Source organism: Lates calcarifer, linkage group LG16_LG22 (assembly GCF_001640805.2).
Source record: "Lates calcarifer isolate ASB-BC8 linkage group LG16_LG22, TLL_Latcal_v3, whole genome shotgun sequence".
In the NCBI taxonomy this organism is placed as follows: Eukaryota; Metazoa; Chordata; class Actinopteri; family Centropomidae; genus Lates; species Lates calcarifer.
In genome coordinates, this window is record NC_066848.1 from 11,912,044 (window position 1) to 11,918,722 (window position 6,679).

Sequence of the window (6,679 nt, forward strand, 5' to 3'; positions counted from 1 at the left end):
TGAGATATATATTGCAAACTTGACAAAAAAAAGTGTGCCTTTGATCAACCAGAAATGAAACCGCTACATCATGTAGACTGTCTAACCACACAGAGCATTGTTTTGTTTCGCCACTGTCTGTAAAATAGCTCTATTCATCTTCTAGACGAGGGAAAATGCTGAGAGCACAGAACATTCCTCCACAAGCCAATATAAAGGCTAGGAGCGACCTCTCATCCACATAGGCTTGTATCTGTAGCTTGCGTGCGTGTGTGTGTGTGTGTTATGTGTGTCCCTCTACGTGTGTGAGTTTAGGTGTTCATGCAGCGCTGTAGATGTCTACAAATGAGTAGCCCCTAAGCCATCTGACAGTAACGCCTCACCCCTCACAGGCACACCACAGAGAAAGCCGGTGAGTGAGCAGGAGAGAGTGTGTGTGCGTAAGCATTTCTGTCTTCTTCTGCTTTGTCTCGCCATCTTGACTGACAGGCTGTGAGTCTAAATCTCTGTACTGCTGCTTTGATCTCTTAACACAGTATCTCTCTGTTCCTCAATACCAGCATCGTGTTAGCCAAGTATGAGAGGCATACAGATACGGTGCAGTGGCTCTCCTTGATAGCCCATAAGCCTGAACAACCCCTGGCCTCCGTGGGGGGTGGGTTGCATGAGATGTTGATGGAGGGAGACCCACATTTAGAATCCTTTTCTTTTTACAAAGGAAAAGAGTTATGCATGGCTTGATTGGCTACTGTGGGCGTGGGATTCAGGATGCATTGCTCTCTGTTTGATGTGTTTGAAGGGTTTCTCCTGATCCAAACTGGCTACTTTGATCTCTGTAAAACAAAATATTCCCAAATCCCATAGTCCTGACTGAGAGATTAGCGTCCATATATGCATAAACATCTAAGAGGTGTTCAACTAGGGCACTGGTCAGGTCACATGACTGTATAAACTTAAGAGGCAAGCAGGTCCTCACATCGGAACTTCTGAAGGTGTTTATGTTTGTACGTCTGATAATTATCCAGGCCGAGGATTATTTTTCTGATAAATGAGGGCAGTCTCATTTAAAAGTGAAAGATCTATGTGTTGCAATTATGGTTCAGGTGTCTGCAGTGGATATTATAAAAATAATTAGACTGGACTGATTAGAAGTTTCTTATGTATAAAGAAGGATGGTCTGTTGATGTTTGTACAAACCTAAATTACACACGCATTGTCTCATGAAAACATCTACTGTGTAGAGCCTTATGTGAGGCAGAGTTAAACCAAAAGTCAAAGATCTCTGCGCAGTTATGTTTAGGTTACTAATTACCATCAGCCAACACACAGGTTTAATGGTCTCTCTGCAGAGACGAGCCTTTGTTTGTTATGCCCATTTCATGTTTTATTGCTTGTTATATGGTTATATCAGGGCTAGAATTTATTTTTATTTTTTTTGCTAAGTTCATCTGGTTGAGTAATTTTTTATTTTATAAAAAAGGCTTTATTTGTGTTTTAGAAAGGGAACTTTTTGCGTTATATCTAAAATGTTATGTTCTTGTTTTTGTCTGACAAACGTAATGGTATGCAATGGTATTTTTTGGCTTCTTGTGCATCCATGACACAATTAACAGTGGTGGAAAGTAACTCAGAATATTAAGTATTAAAGTTCTAAGTACAATTCAGAGGTACTTTTACTTTACTTCAGTAATTCAATTGTATGCTACTTCATATTTTTACTCCACTGTATAATCCACATTATATTTACTATATTACAACTATAGTTATTTAACTGAGTTTAAATAACATTAATATGCACATAAATATGATGCATTGTTATACATTTAATCACTAAACAGTACATAAAATAGGTCAGCTATTACATTAAAATGCTGCTTACATATTAATGCATCAGCAATAATAATCCAATTGTATAATAATTACCTCTGCCAAGGAGGTTATGTTTTCATCCATGTCTGTTTGTTATTTTTCTTTGTCAGCAGGATTACGCAAAAAAAGCACTGAACTAGCTCATACCAAATGTGGTGGAGGGATGGGGCATGGGTCGGGGAAGAACCCATTAAACTGTGGTGTGGATCAGGTTAAAGGGGCAGATCCAGATTTTTTCAAAATCACTTTCCTTATTGTTGGTAGGTGGGGGATTTTAATTTTTTTTTTAAAATTTTGTCAGTTTCTCAGGAAATAATGTGTGGACTATGAGCAGGAAACAACAAAAAGCCTGTTTTAGTCTTACAGCTAACATTAGCTGCTACTGAGTTACTGGTCATACCAGACCAGTGAAGACTATCGCAGTAAAACCCCTAAGTTAATTTTAACACACACTGCAGCTTTAATTTATAAAAGGAAGATTGTGTTATTTCTTCTTTTCAAAGTTATGTAGTACCGCTTTAAGTAAGATTTTGAGGGCAAGAGTTTTGCTTGTGGTGGACTATTTTTACACACTTACTTTTGTTTAAGCTACCGCTGACTGAAAAGGCACTGTGAACTACTGTATATAACTAAGCTGATAGCTGCATATTCTTAATACCCAAAAACCCATTTATTTGACACCCTACATCACAGTATAGTCTGACGAGATTGTACTTACAGGTTTGGCACTGAGGTGACTGATTTATTAATATTTCTGTAACTGATTGAGCCTGTCTGGCCCTCATCTCTCACCAATATGAAGCTTCACTGACTGCATTTGCCCTGAGAGGAGCTCTGTGACCTTGTAAGATCTTACTCCAATACACCTCCCTTGATTAAATACAGGCCACACTTTTACACTGTAAGATTATACTATTTAGGCCCCAATTAAATTCATAGCAAGGAAATTGGATCGTAAACTCTTTAAAGGACCGTTAACAATCATTAGACAGGATAATGGCATGGCAATCAAAATATGTTTAAAAAAAAAAAACTTCCAAAGTCTTTTGGTGACTTTGTTGTTTTTGGACATTTTCCAAGCAGATTAATGTAGAATTGATTGATTTACAGTTGTAATTAGCTGTCTTCTGCATAGATGCATAATAATCATACATCTCCCTGCCTGTTTTAATGTATTAATTGGTTTCATTAACAAAAGCAGTTAATTGAATAACAATTAACAAAGTTGGTGATGGCATCGACACAGCGCAGTGCAAACTCCCTTGTGTTTTCCCTATGATGATAATGAAACCACCTTTTTATCAGATTGGAATTTTGTGTGTTGGACTATGTAATGACTAATATGATATTGGGCTTATTAGTTTATTCGAGTGGCTCACTGAGGCGTTAAGCTGGTATTGAACATGTTGTGTTTAACAGGTAGGCACCATATGCTGCCTTAATCAGACATTGGAATCACATTTGGTTGTTAAATTGTCTTCTAATAAAAGCAGGTAGTAAAACAACTTGAGCTAATTCAATTTCAGGCGAGTTTGGGTGCAGTGAACAGCTGTTCATATTTGTTGAATTGTTTTAACATGCTCTCTCCTTTTTTGTTTTTCTTTTCTTTTTCTTTTTTTTCTTAAGGTTTAACTGCAACAGCCTGTTTGTTCCTCAACTTTTCTTGTAGAAAATAGAGATGGAGGGTGGGCTAGCTGTCCACTCTCCTTAAAAGAAGACAATACCAGGCATATTGTAGTGACAGCTTGCATTGTGTGCGCGTGTGTGTGTGTGTGAAAGAGAGGGAGAGAAAGGGGACAGGAGAGAGAGAGAGCCTGAGTGTGTGTATGTTAGAAAAACAGAAAAATATAGAGAATGTGTGTGTGTGTGTGTGTGTGTGTGTGTGTGTTTGTGCGTGCGCATGTGTGTTACAGTGACAGCTTGTATTCTCCGTGATTAATGATGTGCTGTGTGACTTGATAAGTGCTTCGGAGGACCAACGCTTGTTTCAATTAGACCTTGTGAAGGTCGCGACGCCGCGCCGGCCTCTCATTATCATATCCATAATCAATCCACATTATCATAGGGGAATGTGGAATGGATGTGTGATATCTTGGTCATACACACACACACACACACACACACAGAGATGAGCACACACAAAGACACCTAATCACATACCAAAACACAATGACATACTCTCTCACTCACAAGAGCACACACACACCCTTCACTCCAAGTTGATTTGAATCATAACAGTGGCTGTCGGAACGGATTGTCTGTTCAGATTAAGAGTGTGTTTCTGAGAATTAAGCAGCGTTGATGGTGGTGGCATTTCAGATCTCCTCTGCAGACACAAATGCCAAAACATCATTCTGTCACCCCCCCTTCTTCTCTCTCACACAACCACATATACGGCCTAATGCACACACACACACACACACACACAGATACACGTACACACTTAACCAGGACCCTGGGGCATTTTTAATAGAGGCGAAGTGATTCGTATGTTTTTACTCCTCTAATGAGAACAGATTGAGTGGTATTTACACTTCATCGGCTGATCTAACCACCTACACATTTCCCTCATGCTTCTGCTGCTCACTGGCCAAAACAGACATGTGGAAAGGACCAGAGCTTGGCTTTCAAACAGCAACACAACATGAACATTATCTTTGTCTCTTTGGCTCGTGGTGGCACAATGGCACGATAAATATGAACTGTTAAAGCAGAGAGACTACATTCAGATTTAGTTTCTTTAAAGATGTTGTGTGTATTTGTCTCAGAAAGTAAAAACTGTAAAGAAAAGGCAACTGAAACTGGATTCAAATCTCTGGCAAGGAGGGGATGACCCATTTGGGATCTGACTGTTATTTCCCAGTGAATCCTTAATTTAATCAGCCAGTCTACCTGAGATTGAAACATATACCAAAAAAAAAAAAAAGCCTATTTCCTCCAAAAATATTCTAACAAACATCGACTATATGATACAATAACATGAACTGAGGCAACTGTTGAAGGTTAAATCTTAATAATCACACTACTGAAGCAATTAGAGGAATCAAAGAAGATATAAAATATTAATTAACTCAGTAATATTTTGTGAAGGGAGAATATTCCCAGGTGGTCAAGATAGATGGTTTGCAAAGTCTGAGGAAATGACTTTAAAGCACTAAAAAGAGGATGCCACTGATTTAGTATTAGATTACTAACTGCTGGACAGTTTAAAAATCAAAATTGATGCAGAAGAACCAGAATTTTTTTTAAAAAATTCCATGCATTGTTCTTCCCTGTTGCCTACATTACCCACAATGCAACAGAACCGCATGCAGCTCAGGCAAAGATTCAGGCATGCTATGATAGGAGCTGCTACAACTTTTTTCACTTACACACTGGTAGTCCCCAAGACCTGCTAGTTGACTTTAATGTGTGAAATCAGCAGAGTTCCCCTTCAGTATCACACAGTTCAAGTATGAATTTGTTCCTTTCTTCCCCTCTGTATCACATCATGTTTTTACACTTCAGTCACTGGAGACATTTTGCATGAAGTATCAGCTCATTGTTTCATATCAAGGGAGTTTAAGCACAATAGCTGCTGTATGAATTAAACCTACGACCTTCCTGTTGTGAGACAAAGTCACTTCCCACCAGGGCATCCTGCAAACTACAGTAACTGGTTTACACCGTGGTTGCTCACATCTTGGATGGATGAACTAAAATGAAAAATTAAACAAAATCTAGCATCTAAGGTCGTTATCACTAATCATCTCTTTACTGTGGGATATTACTCATCAGGACCTTGTTTATGCCACTTTTTGTAGATTACCTTGGTTTGTAATATATCAGCAATTCTATTATCAGATGGTGCCACAACCTTAAAAAGTTGCAGAGCTCTGGTCTGGGAGGTTAAAACCGAACATTTCACTGCTTATTAAACAGTTTAAGGTGGGAATTTACAACATGAATCAGCTCTGCTTAACACTGATGGCTTTATCGGTGTATTTTCTACAGATGGAGAAAGAGAGTCGTGACATTTCTTTTTGGCAAGGAAAAGGCCATACTCAGCAGGAGTTATCAAAGGCAAAAAGTAAAAAGTTCGAGTTAGCTATCTCTCCCTCTCTCTCCCCCTCTCTCTCTCTCTCTCTCTTCCCCTGGAGATACTCATGTTAAGCATAATTAAGCAGATTTGATTAGCATCAAGCCTGGCTTCCTCTCTTGACTTTTAATGAATGTAAATCTACCATCTACATCCTAAAGATTAATTTCTGCCAATTAAAAAACACAAGAGGGCTTATTGGGGAGAGGGGGAGGGGGGTTGGGAGGAAAAGAGTGTTAAAGTCCTTTGAGTTGGAGTACAGTCGGAGTTTTATCCTCTTCCCCCTTGTCTTATGGTGAGATGGTCTCTGGAGATCTGTGTCTCTCTCTCTCTCTCTCTCTCTCCCCCTCACGACCAAGATCATTATCAGCACAATGTTCCGTGAAAGCCACTTTGAAAGGACTGTGAACTCCATATGTAAATGATGGGAGTGTGTGTCTGAGTGTGTGTGTGTGTGTGTGTGCGTGCATGCATGTGTGTGTCTGTGCTGGATGAGGAAGCGGTACAGGGAACAGGTAAAGGGGTCAATTTGTCAAACCAAGGTTACTGGCCCCCTCATGAGCTCTTGTACTGTCCCTCGTCTCTCTGATTAAGAGTCCTGTCTGAATCCTTCAGATTCACATTCAGATTCAGATTTTTGCTGATTCAAGACCATGAAGGTGTGGAGTGGGAAACAACATCATATTAACGACAAAATGATGGCACGAGGCAGCAGTGATGCAGAGGTATAACATCCTCTCAGACTGCACCTGA